This window comes from Chelonia mydas, chromosome 9, assembly GCF_015237465.2.
Source record: "Chelonia mydas isolate rCheMyd1 chromosome 9, rCheMyd1.pri.v2, whole genome shotgun sequence".
In the NCBI taxonomy this organism is placed as follows: Eukaryota; Metazoa; Chordata; order Testudines; family Cheloniidae; genus Chelonia; species Chelonia mydas.
This window is the reverse complement of record NC_057855.1, coordinates 70744190-70762882: the sequence shown is the minus strand read 5'-3', so window position 1 is coordinate 70762882 and position 18693 is coordinate 70744190. Positions and strand designations below refer to the sequence as shown.

Below are 18693 nucleotides of genomic sequence, written 5' to 3'. Positions count from 1 at the left end.
GCTCTGCTCAGCCACCCTGGAGTCAGGGACCTATGTCCACACAGGAACATAGGTCCCTGACTCCACACAAGTCTTTCCTGAAGAAGCTTATGGTGCCACAAGAAATAGCAAAGCCACTTCTCCCTTTTGCAAGATCCTTAAATGAGGGCCCCACCCTCTGCACAAACCTGCATTTTATACACACAAATTCAAAACATCAAGACTTTTGCATGAAGTTTCTTACTTATATATTTCCTGCATATTTGTTTAGATAAATTAGAATTTGGTAATGAAAAATGACAACAGTCCATGTTGTTTCATGAAGTTTTGCAACCAAAATTTCATTTTAATGATTCGAGGCAATTAAAATTTTTTACCTTAAATGTTTACACACACAGCAACAATGGATATTGTTCACTTCTCTACAATACGGTATCAAAGATGTTTCAAAAATAAAATAAGTTTCACTGACAAACAAGTGCAATATATCAAAAGGAAAAAAAATTGAACAACTCATCTACTCTCATGAAAGCCAGTTTCATGACCAAAAAGTAACCAAATGCAACTGGTATTCATCTACAAAGAAACTAGATATAATACAAGGTAAAAAAGTTTTGATTTTAGATTTGTGGCCTACATGACTACAGAGTAGTTTTCCAAGTTTTTCCCTGAACATTGGTGACGCCTAATACCTTTTACACTATATGTACTTCTTGCTCTGCTGAAGATTAGAAGAATAAAAAAATCGAACAGTTACATAGCAAAATTCTAGAGCATATATTTAACCAAAAACTCTTTAATGCAAATTTAACCCAAATTTCTGTGGAAAAAGCAAATAGAAAGTTAGGATGTGGAAGCCTTGAAAGACTCATTAGCATCCCAAATCTGTGTCTAATTTGTGTTTTCAACTATGAACAACAACTATAGCTATGTTTCACTGGCACTTCTGGTCCTAACAGAGTTAGTATGGTTCCTTTTTCATTTGTTTATGAAAGTTCTCTCTCCCCAAACCCAGCATTTAATGAAGTCAAGAGTCAATGAAGGGAAGTAGTGCTGTTAAGCAAAACGAGACAACAGAAAGGACAAAACAAGAATTTGCAATGGAGGAAGTCTGCATGGTACATTGGATATCCTCCATAGTGGTTTGCTGGTGAGGAAACACTGGCAGAGAAATCAGATTTAGATTGTGAGCCTGGTGGTTGATGGTTATAGACTAAGATGAGAAACCTCAGGTCAATATCTGCTGTCGTCTGTTTCACTGAGGTTTACAAAACTTAATTTGCATACAGAACAAGTTTTTTTTCTCTCTCAGATGAAGGAAGCTATTTCTATAGATGTTCTTATCAGTGCAGTTTTAATTCTGCTACCACTCATCTCAAAAAGGCTAGAGACCAAGTCCTTTTTCCTAATCATGTATAGTGAGGTAAGACACTATTATAGATTTGTAAAATGTTTTTTTAATTACATGGTATTTTGGAGATTTTGGTCATCAGTTCACAGACATGACAGCTGAATTTTCATCCTCAAGCATGTTATGGACATGCAAAATTGCACATGGAATCTGTTTCTTTATGGAGACAAAGAGCTCAAGATAAGAGTAGCAGCAGGAAGCAGTGACTACTGCAAAAATTCTAAAAGATTTTAAAAAAGCAAATCGAATACCACACCATCAGCGTTGTCCTTCCCCTGCCCAAAGTAAACAAATGCTTCTGTTGGTAGCAGTTTGACAAGAAAACATTCATGCCGTGTTATTCTTCTTTAGCATTCATTCATGCTACCAGTCACAACAACAAGAAGGAAGTGCCAGACATATCAACACTTCTGTCTGCCACCATCTGCCAGCAAACAGTCCCAATAGATAGATAGATAAATAGATATACACACACACACACTTTTACATCGATATTGAGCATATGCGTGAAGTCACATTCAGTTCCATAGAAGTGTCAGCCTAGGGAAGACAGTGGACACTTGGGATCTTCAGGATATTTATCAAAACAAGGCAGTGTGATGGCTGAGTAGTAAAAAAAACAAAACAAAACAAACCTCAGCCATGCTAAAACTACGATATTCACACAGGGCAAAGTAGAGAGAGTGTATTCAACAACAGGAGATTTAAACAAAGACTTGAAGGCATACCCAAGAGACACCATGAAAAGAGCACAGCTAATCAAATAACATGCTTTGCCTGGTACTCGAAGAGTAGCTCTAATGTTTAGCACCTCACCATATATATATATATTATTGCTGGAAGGAAATACAGTGCATTATATACTAATGTGTGTATTTTTCTGACACAACCAAAATGTGCTTGGAAGTATGGGACAAAAAAATCTCTCAGTACAGACGGGACCATGAAAAGCGCTGAGGACCCACATCTCTCTATTGACTTCAATGGAAGTCAACCAATTTCAGTGGGGCTTGCAGAGGTTCAACGTGCCTAAGGAGTTGGCCTTAGTTAAGTAATGAAAGGGACAAAAAAAATCTCTAAATTAGGAGGCAAATCAGACCTTGTACAATTCAGCAAGAGAAGATAGTGACCCTTGTTCTGCATATCCTGCTGACCACACAACTGATCTTAAGGACTGACTGAAACAAAGGGTTTAGTTTTCTCCCAAAGTTTGTTGGATCCAAGACCCAATTAGCTAGAATCCTTCTCCACGTAAGATGTGTGTTTGCATATGATTGTTATTTTCTGGCTACCTAAACATCTAATTATGCATATTATTTCATTTCACAGGCAGAAAGAATTTGTGATAACGTTATTCCCCAGGACATATAATTGCAATTTTGGTTGACACACTTCTACATTGCCTCTTCTTTTGCTGGATAGGAATACATATTTCATAAGTTTTCACTTTCCTTAAACCTTTGTAAACTTACTAGGTTTAATGTCTCGGGTCTCTTCTTTACTCAATGTAGGGCTTATATGGGAATCATTTTTTCTTGACATTTATTATTAATTACTAATTGCAGTGTGTTAATACCCAAGGACCCAATCAGGGGCCAGAGCTGTAGACTACAGAGCACAAGCAAACCATAAATTGATTATCTGTATTTTATATGATACCATTGTATTACTATAGTTATATCTTTTAATAGCTTTTGAAACTTTATTATTTTCAAAAGATCCCCATACTTTCCAACACCCTACCACAGCCAAATTCCGCCCTCAAAAGTGTGTGTGTGTGTGTGTATGTATAGCTCTCATTGCCTCAGAGATGATAGTAAGCAGGTCTGATAACTGATTGAATCAAGAGAACACCGTTCAGAAGAACACTGGCCATTCTAAGTAAGTATACTAACACCACAGAGAGAACCTTAAATGTGAAATAAAGAAAAACAAAACATTTATCTTATAAACTGTTTTGAGAAAAGGCAGCTGCTACTACTTGCAGCCATGGCTTTGAATATCAAAAAGTATCTAAATCACACAGCTGCCGAGGGTTGGAAAAGGAAAGTTGCAAACCATATAAACAGACTGATATTGCCATTTACTATTATGTCAAGAAATTACTCCAGAAACCCATGGCTTGAACAGATTCTTTTTAGCCTGTGCCCAGTAGGAGATCGTCTCATGAAAATAAGGTGATTCCAGCTAGTTATGGAGCACTTTATGACCACTCATGAAGGGCTTTTGCAGACCTGAAGAGCATAGCATGCCAGGAGTACCTGAATCTGTTAACAAAAAGCTTCTTGTGAATATAGAGAAGAATTGTAGGCAATTTTGCAGAAAAATATCTTGATTATACCAAATCAAACAATAAATGCTATTGCTAACAAGTATTTTGAGATGACCATGTTTAATCCTGGAAAAATCCATTTATGGATACCCTTCAGCCAATTTCTCCACAAATTCTATGATTTATGCACTAACCGTGATTAAGTAATATGCACACTAAACCATCAACTACATTACATTGATTTTTTTCTTCCTTTTATTTGCATTGTCCAACCAAAAAGAACTCAAGGGGTTTGTGAACTTTTTCTAAAACAAGGTTGTAATTAAACTATGACAGTACTGATGCTGTCCTCTGAAATGGTTGATTAAGGATTAAATCTTGCCTAGTGTTGCATGGGTGAAGTGTGGATGATGACTCCTCCTGTGAACTTGCAGACCAGCTGGGCAGCATTCCAGCCCAGTGCCCCCTTGAGTACAAAGCTGCTGGAGAAGCCTAATTAGTCTGTTGGAGCTCCATGGCTGCAAATAGAACTCCTCCCCACTTATCATTTGCTGGCTGACCAAAGACCTTAGGTATATGCTGCAGCAGGCAGCACACACTGGAAGAGTTTACACTGTTTGGAGTAGCAATGGAACACATAAGAAGTTTGGAAAAGCCTGCAATAGTCAATCAACAATATCTGACTATATAAAGTAAGACTCACACATCCTAGAATGCCTTGGCAAACTCAGTCCTCTGCTTGTGGTGTGAGCATCCAATAAGGAATGTGCTCCTACAATAGCCACTTCACTCCTCCCCGTCCTTTGCAACGCCATTCACTGTTTGTGGCCCTCGGCTGGAGGAGTCTGGAGTTTGGGTAGATCCATCTTCACAATCCAGGGATGGAAGACGATTTGGCCAGGGTAACACCCTCCCCTGAAATCCAGGCACATTTATTGCAGTTCTTTTGGCCTTTCATTTCCTGAGAGGTATAAGAGCACTTTATTATCTCAAACTCAAAATGTAACTGAATTTTGACCCAAATGCCACAAACTGTCAAGTAACAGAAATGCAAGGCTTGGCCCATTCAGTCATTTCTCCTTGTTCACCACCAGATGCCAGCAGAGAGCACCCTCTCTTTAGGAGTCCCTGCCCACCTGAAATTCTGAAGCAGTTCTGGGTTGCTTTTTTCCCCCGTTCACAAACCAATGTGAATAGTGAGCTGCCTACGGCTTCAGGGTTGACATCTGGGAATAAGAGCACCAAAACTGATATAAACCACTAGGAAAGCATGGAGCAATGAACGTAATTAAAGCAATACTAGTGTGCACTGCAATGATTAGGGTCATTGCCACACCTACTGTAGTCGTGTGCTTGTTTTTAAATGAGAAGTTTTGGTTAAAAATAACACTGTAGATAATGATGCAAGTTTATCTTTCGAAGGTACAAGTCATTTCAATTATAGCAGAATGCATGGCCAGTACTGCAGGTATGAATATACAAAAATGCTGACTGACGGACAGGGTCGAAATGACAGTCTTACTGAATATGGGCCATGTTACAGTGCCAATGCTACTACTTTATAATCCTCTAGCTCTTTGCATCTGAGGACGTAAAAACACTTTCAAAAGATGAAGTACCATTATTTATAGGTAAGGCAAAGATGGGTCTAGGATTAAAGAGTGGGTGGGTTGACAATAGAACCCAGGACTCTGTTTCTTTAACCACTAGGCCATTCTGCTTCCCATTTGCACACTATTGTACCATTGCTCACATTTTACTATTAACAAGCATTTGTCCTATATAATTATATAGTTTAAGGTGAGAAGGGACCACCAGACCATCCAGTCTGATCTCCTGTATATCACAGGCCACCAACACTACCCTGTCATCCATACAGCTGCTGCAATTAGACCAAAGTATTACATCCATTAGGAGACTAAAGTATTGTGTGCCACAGGCAGAGAACAGGAGGGAGCAAGATGCACCAATGCCTGAAGCCCCAGCAATGGCAGGGAACTGGTCTTGGAAAGTCCTGCCGGGAGCCAGGAAGCGGGAAGGCAGAAGCCCACTGCTAAAGGACCTCTCCCAGCCTAAGGGGAGGATCCACATGTCCGGGATTCCAAATGATTGTGGGGGACAACTAAAGATATAACAGGAACGGGAATGAGGTCACAGGACTAAACGAAGGGAACCTGACGGGGACATCGAGCAGACAACCTCGGACAGCTCCCACTGCTCCTTGAAGGTGTCAAGGGAGCCAGGGAATGCCACCCAGAGGAACTCTGCCCAGATGTGTGACTGGACTGAGGAGAGGAAATAGGTGCCACAGTCGCAGGAAACTCCATCTGCCAACCTCCTCTCCCAGGTTTTGTAGATGGCCATTTTGGTCAGGGCTAAGGGAAGGTTGACAAGGAGATCCCGCGACTTTGTGGGGCCACGGATAGGGAGTGCATAGATTAGAAGGTGAGGGGAAAAGTGCAACCAAAAATGTAATAATATATCTAGGAGGAGCTGGAACAGGGGCTGCAACCTGGCGCACTCCAGATATACATGCGCCAGGGTCTCCCTCACACGTCAAAAGGGGCAGGTGTCTGGGAGGGGAGTGAACCACGCCAAGTACATGAAGGAGCCGCCAGCTGATGTCCCCGGCAGGCCTCGGGACCAGGGTGGAATATAGGCTGGCCCACCAGGGCTCTTCACCCTCCAGAGATCGCAGGAGGTCCCGACACTTCGTGTCAGGGCAGGACACAAGGGTGGGGACGTGAAGAGTGTGGAGCACGAGTGTGTACAGATTGTTTCTTGGCACAGTATGAAACCGAACCGGCTGCAATTCGTGCAGCCAGCTCATGGTAAAGGGGTATGATGGCTGGGTAGGTCCACAGGGCAGGGGCATCTTGGAAAGTGACCCAACCTCCACACAGGAGAGGAAGGAGAACCCTGTCCATCTGATCTGTGGGGAAATTGCTTCCCAAGTCTACATAAGGCAATTATGGTTAGACTCTGAGCATATGAACAATAACCAGCCAGACAAGTACCTGAGAGAGGCTTCTCAGTACCACCTCAGAGCACTAGCACGCCCCATCCAGTGTCCCATCTCTGGCTATGGCCATCTCTTGGTGTCCTTTTTAATTTTAAGCAAACATTTAAGAAGCTGATTAGAAGATCAAAACCCTAAAATGTAACCAGGGAAGATCATCGGAAGAAAAGAGATTGCTGTGAGATACTGACTACAAGTAGTGGTCCCCCTTAAAAAAAGAATTGGAGCATACTATTTGACAAATCTGATTTGCAAGCCTGCAGTTTCTATAAAAAAAACAGAGGTATAGATTTCTGTTTATATATTAGCTTGTGTCTGACAAGCCTTGCTCTTTTATGCTGAGTTTCTTTGATTGCTTCAGCTGGGTGTAAGAGAAGCTACTGAAATCACCCAGTGCTTTGCTCTGGTCCTGCTCTCAAGCTGTCAATTGAAATCATTGCAAAGAGCAGCAATTCACTTGGAGAAGTTGTTTTCTCTGTAATACACACACTTCTTATATAGGAACGTAAACAAGATTGTCGCATAAGCTTGTAGCTAGAAGGGGAACACTAGCACTACTGGTAAACAAACAAGTATAAACAGAAAAGATTATATTTGTTTAAATTAATATTAAACAGTGTTTCCATTTGCAGTAAAACTGGGGTAGAACAAACATTTCATAGCAGGTAAACCCCCGCCCTCCAAAACACAACACAGAAGTTTTAAAGGCACTGGATAGGCCGTATACTTTCTGACTAGTCTATGGCTGAGCCAAGAACAGAAGCTCTGGACTCGTGTTTCAGTCCTGTGTTCTAACACTAAATCATACTTTCCTATGATTGAACATGAATTTCAGATGATCGCGTTTGCATTTCAAATATGTAGATTTTTTAAAACAAACAAACCCTGGTTTGGGGTTATTACTACTAATGTGGGAGATGTTCAAGGGTCCCTCTCTTGTATACTTCACTTGATATTATCTTACCCTGCACAGTTTAGGCTCTGTAGAAGAAATGCTGCATTCAGGGAAAGGTTTTGATTATGCTCCAGAGTAATCTCTATTGGTTGATGTTCCTAAGCCCTTGTTATTTGTAATAACCCTTCCCTCACACGCACACCAAATCTGCTGCTTCTAACTAATCTGCTACCGCTGCTAATGAATAGTCACCCTGAAAGATGAAACAAGAATACTGGGTCTTCATATGCAATCCTCATTCCAACCTAAAACGAAAAGCTATTGCTGGGGAAAAAATAAAATTGACAAGTCTATGGTATCCAATTTTTTTTTTTTTTTTTTTTTCCAAAAAAGGAAGGTTGAGAGATATACTCAGAATGACAGATGACCATAATAAGCATCCTTTTTTGGTGTGGCAGATCAGATGTAAAAAACGGAAATATGGCTGGCTGGCTTTAGAAGAATGTATATTATGCTGAAAATGTCTTTAGGCATTTGGCCTAAATGAATCCATGTGACAGTGGCCCCTGTATAATCCGTTTAGTTCAATGAAGCCTACAGTGTATAGCCATTTGCTAATGCAGGTTTAAGGGCCAGGACAAAGGTGACTGGCCTAATGGTGTCTGCTGGGCCAGGATCAAAAGCAAGAGTTGGGACTAGTTACCAAGCCAAGCCAGGAGTCAAGGTCAAGTACCAAGGTCAAGTTGGATTGTGGCCAAATGCAAGAGTCAAGAGCAAGATTGGGCAAAAAAGCAAGGTCTGTAGCAGAAGCAAGGTTGCATTGTTGCTCAGACAGTTCCCAACGTAACTTCCTCATTTAAGCAGCTAGTGTGGACCAACCAGGTGACTGAATAGTTCTGTTGCTCTGGCGTCTCCAGTCAGTACTTATTGTAGTGCCTACCCCACTAGTAACTGTTGGGTGGTGCTTTGCCTGGCTCTCCATTCGCGACAGAGGCATCAGTTGCTCTGGATCCCAAAACACCAAGTTCTGGACTGATGAATCCTTACAGATGACAAATGAGGGGCACTCTTTCACACTTTACAGCAGCAAAGGAACAACTTTACAGTAGACACAATGTTTCAGACATCTCAAATACTTTTAAAAGAAGAGATATGAAAATGTTCACTTCTTCCTGTTCTACTTTAGCCCCTTGGGTACTGCACACATATCTCCCCTTAATACACCATCACCTTTGCAGGCAAGCATCCCAAGAAGCACAATAAATACCAGGAAGAAGAATATGCACCCTATTTTGAATTAGGCATGCACCATTTTTCTTTCAAATTCACCATGTTTTCTCTTCACGCAGGCAACAGATGTAGCTTGTACTCCATGTGGCACAATTATCCCAGGGCACCATGGTCTTACCCAGACATACCTCTAGTGGTACCACAAGTACTGCCAGGTGCACCACACACATCCATACACACTCCCCAAACACACCTTGTACTGCCTTATGCACAGCATCCAAATCATCACTGCCCCCTGGGTTGGTGAAGCAGCTATAGTTTTTCCCCTCATGCTATGTCTACAAAGCCTGTGGAAGGGAGCCTCCCAGCCTGGGTTGACAGACTTGGGCTAGGGGGGCTCATACAATCTCTCTCGAAATTACTGTGTAGCCAGTGTTTTGAAGTTGCAGGTCAGGCTCTGAAGCTCATCCCCACCATAGAACAAGGTATAACTGTTGATCTAGGTGTACCAGTAACAAAGGCATGCTGAGATTTCATATGCAGGAAAGAAAAAAAAAAGAGTAATTGATAAATTTCTGAATCAGCACCACTTTAATTTCCCAACAATAGCTGACATGGCTGAATTAGTGATGTGATCTTTATTCAAAGATCAGTCTTGAAACTTACAAAGTGATTAAATTGTGTGGTCATTTATTATTCCTGTAATCCCATTAAGTTTTTACTGAAATCCTTAACAAAAAAAAAAACACCTTTTACTGCCTCAAGTATAGCCATTTTATTTCTCATAATAATCATATTGATTTTACACACCATATCTAAATGCATTTTCTTTTTAAAGCATTAAAATGTCATTTACAAATTAAGCTAGAGTTGAGCATCTGGCAAAGATATTCAACTCCTTCCTGTTTGGAAGATGGCATTTTTCTCTAACACTACTTCCTCCTTTCCCCCACCATTGCCTTCCTCTCAAACAGCCATTGGAAAACACCAATAAACACAAAGATAATGAAACAGGATGGCACTTTTACAATCCACTGACCTCTGCATAGTTAACTTTGTACGGCTGGAATGTGGTCAGAATGCAAAAAGTACTGATCTACTTCTGCTGGTGCTTAGATTTAGGATGAGTCAAGTTAATTAAAATCTGTCTTCCAAGAAACAAATATTGGCCAATTCAGTAATTTGTGGGCAAGGTTTTGTACAGGCAGCAAACATGACAAGACAGCTTTGGGAAAAACTTATTTATATTACTATAGTGCAAGAGTCCTTGACTAGGATCGGGCACACCAATGGGGCAAGGAGCTATACAAACAGATTGCAAGCTCTTTGAGACACAGACATGTCTTCATATTTAAGGCCCAGATCCTGCAATCATATCTACATTGGTGAAAAGGTCTGTCCATGCAGGTCTGATAGCAGAATTAGGACCAAAGTGCTTATGATACTATTCTGAGACTTATGAGATTTTTGTTCTATTCCTGGCTTTGTTATTTACTTTGCATCTCAATCCCCCATCTGTATAGTGGCAATAATACTTCCTTTCCCCAAAGAAGTGTTATAAGGATGAATGCATTAATTTTTCTGCAGTGCTTAGAAAAGCCAGTAAGACCAAATACTTAGAGACACTCATAACTTCACTTACGTCAATAGCCCACCAAAGTCAAAGAAATAAAGGCAAACCACACTAACTCACATGAAAACTGAAAGCCAGTCAGGTCCCAATTTAAGTCCATGAGATTATTCATGCAAGTAAAATTATGTACTTGCCTAAAGGATCAGGGATAAAGTCATGTACATTATGCAGTGTTACGTGTGAATTCCACACTTTTCCCATTGCCATACCACTAACCGAGAATCTCAGTTGAGTACTAGGTGATCTTGCTGTCTGCTGGGTTTATTGGTGAAGTAATGAACCAAGTATTTCCCCTCACCCCTTCTCCCACTCCCACTCCCCCCAAAGCAATTTTTTTCTGAATGCTTGTTGAACCTGGAAAAAGTTGCAGAAGGAATCGGGTGGATCTCAAACATCTGATTACTTTAGTCTGAAGCATAGTTTTAAAAATATAGCTCAAATTTCCCGTATAAGCACTGTTACATATGGGGGGTGGGGGAGGGAGAAAAGCTGCTAGTCTTATTGTACAGACCTCCATTTATGGGGACAAAAATAAAAAGGCAATTGTGTGGTGTGAGTCCTTTCCCCTCACAGTTTTTGCCCAGGCAAATATTATATAAAGTAAAAACACTGCTTATGGATTACATTACTGGAGTTTTAGCAACACTGAAGTGCAGCAGCTGTGGGTTTGTACCCAACTAAGTCTAAAATATGAGAGCTTTCATTTTTATTGGTGCCAAATGATGGCAGGTGGGATGAAAAACTGTTACCTTTAGATACTTAAGCACTGACAATATTTACATAATTGCTATCATTTGTAGATAAAGACTGTTGTCTGGCTATGCCGAAAGAATGACAGGAGACAGTAGACATGGGTTTAATCAGGCCGCAACTTTATTATTAGATGGATGTCTGGGACTAACCCAGCGGACAAAATATGCAGTGCAGGTGCAAAATTTATGTCCCTCCAGCAGATCTACTGCTGGGACCCTACAATTCCAGCCATTTTTTTTTTGGTGGGGCGGGGGATGGGCTTCCACCGGCTCCCCTGCTTTCCATTCAGGTCCCTCCAGCAATTTCGTTGCCGGGATCTTACCAATTCCAGCCATTGGGGGAGGAGGGGCTTCCACCAGCTCTCTCCCCCCCCCCTTTTCATCCAGGTCCCTCCAGCAATTCCCTTTTCGGGGACTTACCAACCACCCACACTCGTAGGAGAGGTTAAGGTGAGTTATAATGACGAGGCGGTTGGCTCCCTGCTTCACCAATCAGAGGAGTCCCCAACTGCCCCCGGCTTGCTCAATTATCAAGCACCTCTCCTTAATTCCTTTTCTAAGCCATTTTTCCATTCTTTTATGCCTTAATTTATGGAGTACCTGCACTGAACATCCACACCCCATCCTCCTGAAATAACTCCGGTGCCCCATAGAATATCCCAGGATGTGAAATTACTGTGCCCTCCAAGAGTAACAAGAATTTGGCTACTTCCCTGTTCACATACTTCCTGGTTTTGTCCACCCTGGCAGGGTTCATGTCTCCCCACCAGACCCTGCGCTGAAGCATATCTGACCAGACAATGTTAACGCCTGGAAAAACTGCCAGGATCTGCATCAGGTCCCTCCTAGTTCGAAGCATTAACCCTACCCCTTTAAGTGTTCCCAGATCATTTTCTGCCAGGTGTATCACCAATATATCTGGTGGCCACTGATGCGCCCACACAGCATACAACAGTGGTATCAGTTGATCCCATAACATGCCCCTCTGTGCGTGTCAACTGAGTAATGCTTTACCACCGAATCCCAGCTGGGAGCCCACGGGCAACCTGGATGCATGCCTATGCACCCAAAACACAATAGTGTGCCCACAGATCCACACCTTCGTGTGTATAGCCTGGCTGTCCCATATCTGAAATGAGAACACAACCAATTAATGTTGATTTTCGACCTGCGGTCTTGCATACGTTCAAGACTGCCAGTGCCCGATTGCCTGAATAGCCTCTGCTTCCATATCTATCTACACTGCTGCCATAGCCACTGCTATTCTGAATGAGTGCGAACCAAAGTCATGGGCTGACAGCCCCAACCTCATTAGCCCCCCATCTCAACATGGAAATTAACTGATATGCCATGAGGGGATTCCCATCTCCATGTACAAAAAGGGGGCCCTCTCCCTTCCACCGTATTGCCATGTAGGCCCTCAAAGCCCGAACGAGGCAGACCCCAGGCTCACCACACTCCCATAGCGTAACAAATGCACCCTGACCAACTTGATCAGTCTTTGACCTTCATAAGTGTAATATCACTGCATGCTTGTGCCAGTTTACATCACGAAATTCCAAAGCCTTTCCTGTAGAATCCCTGATGGACCCAGGCACTAACTCACTGATCCTGAAAGCACCAAAAATTGCTGTCAGGAATACTGCCCTGAATAGGGACCTCCTGTGCACTATTACATATGACACCAAGGACGTGAAGGAGGCCCCTGAGTGTGGAAACCCTGATGGGACAACAGGAATCCTCCCTGGGTCCACCGCTACTTGACCATGCCGCCAAAAACCTTCGAACTAAGAAACCCCCACAAGGATCTGGGTAGCCATTTAGGCTACTGACAGATATAATGGCCAAATGACTATTCGAAATTGTGGAGGATGCCAGCTGACTGGTTGCCCACGATAGCATGTACAGCAGCACCTGTTCCTCTGTAATGGGCCATATTGCTGACCGGCCTTCCTGCTCCATAAACAGCATTTGTCTGGGTTTGTGGATGGCAATCCCCTCCTGAAATCACCTGAGTGGGATGTCCTGGATCTGCGTGACCTGTTCCGCTTTGCACAGCCAGTAGTGCTGTGGAAACCACCTCACACACAATACTTTTAATTAATCGTATCAGCTACATGCTAACTGGCCCTCCATCAGATGCTGCTAGCACAGTTGGGTGAGCGAGAACTGTACCTGGAGCCCCCACTTCCCCAAGTCCGATAGGCTGTCTGTGACAATCCAATGCACTTGGGTGAGCAAATGCTGCACCTGGTGCTCCCATTTCCAGTGCACTACCCCAGCCTCCCCCAAAGCCACTTGCCCTTACTGTATGGACTCTGCCGCTGGCTTGCCCTGGGGCCAGCCAACTGCACTGGGTCCGCTCTGTGTGTGATTTGATTGCTTTCTGGGTTCCTGTGGTAATGAAACTAACTGGGTGAGGGGGAGTGATGCAAATTCCTCCATCCTGTTGTGTTCTGACTACCGCAGGGAAAAACTGCACCATTATTTCCTAAACATTCATGTACATTGCAACTGCTATGGGAGGGGCCCACTCCCCCCTCCTTTTCTTTCCTGTACATATACCCCCTATAAAGAACGCTGCCTCCCTTCGTGAATCTGTTCTGCTATTGCTACCCCACTCCACTGAAACTAGAGGGAAAGGAGAATGAAACCTTCCCTTTTGTGCACCCCTTCCTTTCCCCTTTTTGATTCCCCCGGAGTCATGCTGAAACTGCTTAATAGCTTTTGCCCCTTCTGGATTCTTGATTGAAACAGGGAATGGCTTGTAGCCCGTTATGCACTTCTTATTCCCCAGTGCATCCCAACCACTGCTTTCCCAGAGAGTGGGAGGTTCCCCCCCTCCATTACATGGGCTATATGAGAAATTATGCTGGTTCCAGTGCCCTCTTTGTCCCTCCTGTAGTGATTTGGAGTGTGTGTGTGGGGAGGTTCCTGCCTTTCCCCACCTGACACTGTCTGGCTCTATGTGGGAGTGGATTGAGCACTATTTTTTGCCCCCTCCCTTCTGCCTTCCATGGCGTTTCTGCTGCCCCTTGCCACCCTGTCCCAACTAAACCCCGTTCCTATTGCCTGAATTGGGGAAGGGGCTGCTCCCCCCTTGCTGTTCCTGTTCACCATGATTCCACATGGGATCTATGGAGCAGGGAACCAGTGCCTGCTCCCCCACTGCTGCCGTGTCCCAAACTGCTGCCTACTTTTATGCCCTGCAGTGGGGGAAGGTGTTTCCCCACCCTATCCCCCACTGATCATCCGGATTGCTTCCATGCAGGGTTTCTATGGAGCAGAGAACATTTGCCCACTCCCCCCTGCCACCGTGCGCAATTCCTGCCTGTTTTTATGTTCTGAAATGGGAAGGGGTTCCTCCATCGCCCGCTATTCCTGCTCAACATTTGACTGCACGTGGTCCTGCAGCAAGCCATGCACCAGAGACTGCTGCCCAGCCTGTTACAAGTGAATGAGGGTGGCCAGGCCCAGGCTGACCCCACTGAATGCATCCGATGAAGTGAGCTGTAGCTCATGAAAGCTTATGCTCAAATAAATTGGTTAGTCTCTAAGGTGCCACAAGTACTCCTTTTCTAGGTGGTGAGTCATCCAGCACACTGACTGCTCTTCCGGCAGTTTTACGTCTCCTCTCCTCTGCCAAGCCAGAAAGCATTGCCCTCTTCTCCCAGCCAGCCAGCCAGCGAAACCCCTCCCTGGCTTAAAGTGCAGGGCAGTGATTGACATAAGTAGTGCTATTTTGCTACTGTGACAGATGCCCTCATTTCCTCATAGTGACACCTTAACAACTGACCCCAGAGGGCAAAGACCTATTTCCACTCTTCTAAAGCTGCTAATCTGAGTTAGACTTGAAAGGAAACAACCAGGTATACTCCATGCTGACAGACCCCTGTGCATAGCAGTCATTTTAATTCTACTTTGGTAGAGGAACAAATTCAATAAAACTTAACAACTGGGTTTCTAGAGATTTGTACATGTTTTTTGTTTTAATTCACATGAATCATTGTGGCATTTCTTTAGCATTACAAGTAGCTCCTAAACTAAGGACCTCGCTAATCAAACCAGTCTTGGGACTATCTAATTGAGCTGTGATCTACCACACACCATGCATTATGCATATTTTGCTTAGCTACATTGTAATCACAGACATGTCTCTTATGAGCCATAGAGTGGGGATGCCTTTTCTTGCCATTGCTGCTATTTTGAATATCTATCTTTGCCTTTTCCAACTGGAGCATTTCCACAAAACAAAGGTTTATTTTAGGCTGGTTGGTTGATTAGATGATTTGGTGAAGTCTGGAACAACCAGTCCCTTTGTTTCTTTGACAGGTTTCAGAGTAGCAGCGATGTTAGTCTGTATCTGCAAAAAGAATAGGAGTACTTGTGGCACCTTAGAGACTAACAAATTTATTTGAGCATAAACTTTTGTGGGCTAAAACCCACTTCATTGGATGCATGCAGTGGAAAATACAGTAGGAAGATATATATACACACACACACAGAACATGAAACATGAAACAATGGATGTTTCTTTGGTTTGCTGCAGACTCTGCTCTTTTGTCTGCTCAAATAAATCCAGAAATGTGTTTGGAAATCAAATTGCCAGGAGGATAAAGGGTAGCTACTGGGAAAGAGGTCACTGAATAGCTCTGCTATTTTTTGTTTTCCAATGTATGTGTTACTCAGTTTGCCAACTCTGATTTACAGTATTTTTAAAAAGATACCAAGGGTCAAGAGAATTTGTAAGGCAAGGCTTGAGTTTCAGCCACCAACTCAATATTTGACACACAGCCAACATACTGCATGCGCACACAGAACAGGCAAATCATATAGAAGACAGTGGTGAATTTTCTTGCATTTATCCTAAAGGTTACTTGTGTGACTACAAACTGGTCAACAGGGTTGCACAAAGGTTTGGGGGGGAGGGGGCAGGGCAAACTTTGAAAATGAGCCCCACCCCATCCTTTCACAAAAACCAAGGATTCAAAAACAGAGGGAGTGGGCACTGTTTAAGAGCGAGCCTGTCTGAACTCTCCCCAGAACGGTGGCTCCTGTCCTTGGAGCAACCATGTCAAACCTGAGTGGTGTATGGTTGCCAAGTGTCCAGTTTTCAACTGGAACATCTGGTTGAAAAGGGACCCTGGTGGCTCCAGTCAGCACCGCTGACCGGCTGTTAAAAGTCCGGTCGGCGGTGCAGCAGGGCTAAGGCAGGCTCCCTGCCTGCCATGGCTCTGCACAGCTCTCAGAAGCAGTGGCATGTCCCCCCTCCAGCTCCGATGCGGAGGGTGCAGCCAGGGGCTCCACATGCAGCCCCCGCCACAGGCACCGGCTTTGCTGTTCCCATTGGCTGGGAACTGTGGCCAATGGGGGCTGATGGGGCAGCGTGCAGAGCCGCCTGTCCACTACTCTGCGTAGGAGCCAGAGGGGGGACATGCCGCTGCTTCCAGGAGCTGCTTGAGGTAAGCACCACCCAGAGAATGCACCCATGACCCTCTCCCGTGCCCGAACCCCCTTCCCCAGCCCTGATTGCTCTTCTGCCCTCCAAATCCCTCAATCCTAGCCCAGAGTCCCTTTGTGCACCCCAAAGGCCTCATGCCCAGCCACACCCCAGAGCCCACCCCCTCCCAAGACCAGAGCCCCAAATCCTTCATCCCTTGCCCCACATCAGAGCCCGCACCCCCAGCCACAGCCCTCACCCCCTCCCGCACCCCAACCCCCTGAGCCAGCTCTGTTAAAATGAGCAAGTGAGGGAGGGTGAGGAGAACGAGTGACAAAGGGTGGGGGGAATGGAGTGAGCAGGGGTGGGAGGCAGGGTGAGAAGAAAGTTGGCAACCCTGGAGTGGTGCTGTGACCCTGCGTGTCAGGTTGGAACCCTCTGGTTGGGTGCTTTCTGGGCAGCCCTGTTGGTCAAATTATTTGAAATGAATAGTCCCTTCAAATGTAGCCCATTTTTTTCATTAACAAATTCTGACATTTTGCTAATGTGTATTTGTTAGTCAGAACTGTTTTGTCAATTATATCAAAATTTCCAGCCCATGGGTTGTTCACTTCAAGTATGTGCTATTCTTATTGTGTAATGGGCACATAAATGACATGTTTTCACTAAGCTAGGAGTTGGGAAGGTGAAATCCTGACCCCATTCAAGTCAATCACGAAACTTGCATCCTGAGTTGGGCCACTGTGTGCTACTACGCTACTAAACAACCACCGCTCCCCAGCATTGTTTTTGGTCCTATATTGCAAACTATTTATACAAGAGAATAATGAATAGCACAAATACCCATGGCAAGAAGCAAATAGAGGTATTCATGCTAACAGCCACCACTTTCCAAACTTTTGTGCAAACAAATTTGCATATTTGTGATTTGGGGCAACTGCATAAACAGAATCAATCACATGTTCGATTGATGTAGCATGTTTCTGAACACATTTTTCTTGTATTTAACTTAGCTCTGAGTACTATGTTAGTTTGACACATTACATCTCTATTTGTGATTCTAGAGATACATAAGAGTCGAGCATATCTTTCTTCCATAAAGCTGTAAAAGGGCATATATAAAGCTGTAAAGGGGAATAAACTCAGATCATGGTGAGCATTTTAAGGGGTCTAGTATATAAACAAGGTACCTTGATGGTTTTCCATCCTGATCTCTATCCGTCCCCTTTCCTTTTTAATGGGAGTCTCTTGAGTTTTAAATATTAAAATTAAAGAAAAACAAAATCTTATCTTGTATATTGATATCTCCTTACATATTTTGTAGCATCAATAAGTAGCTGCAAAAAAGAAGGCTTTTAAACCCAAGCTACTATCAGTTGTGTGTATGTGTGAAAGTAACTATAAGTCTTAGCATTATGAACAAGGTTTAATTTATACAAAATTAAATCAATGGCAAGCACACTTGACCTTGCTCAAAAGCGGGGACAAGAATGTGTGTCAGCATGAACTTGGAAAAAGAATCATGTTATTGGTTTATCCAGACCTACCTAGAAAAATTAACAATGCAGTCTCGTAAAGCAGAAGATCACAAACATTTTTAATGGGCAGGCAAAAGATGCGTTCCTATTTCCTTGTCATTAATTTCTACAGTGTCCGTGTTCAGTACATATTCTGTTCAGCAATGTTATTTATCTCATGGATCAAAGTAATTTTTACACTTTTAGCTTAAATATCAGCTGTCAAGCACAGTCTATAGCATTTTTGACAAGACCCTAGTGCAACGCTAACCGCATCTTTTACAGGACATGCGTTTTTGCAGTCTTCAATTTTATGTATTTATAAGTGATACCTTAACAAGATCTTCTGTTGTGTTTCAGAAACCAGAAACATTGTGTCATTAATTAGAACTGCACACAACTGTCGTTTGGAAGACTGAAAACAAAATATCTGGTTTTGAGATTTGTTTACACACTCCAAACATAACTGAGGGTCTACACTACAAAATTAGGTCAAATTTATAGAAGTCGATTTTTTAGAAAGCGATTTTATAGTGTGTGTCCCC

General features: G+C 43.2%; 1 long non-coding RNA gene across 1 annotated transcript in view; it reads right to left on the bottom strand.

Moving 5' to 3' along the window:
- Positions 1 to 3853: 3853 nt before the first annotated feature.
- LOC122461740 overlaps positions 3854 to 18693 on the bottom strand; it is an 89218-nt gene continuing 74378 nt past the window's right edge. The window contains exon 3 of the long non-coding RNA XR_006283888.1: positions 3854 to 4623. This is a non-coding gene — a long non-coding RNA (uncharacterized LOC122461740). The remainder of the gene's footprint in view (positions 4624 to 18693) is intronic.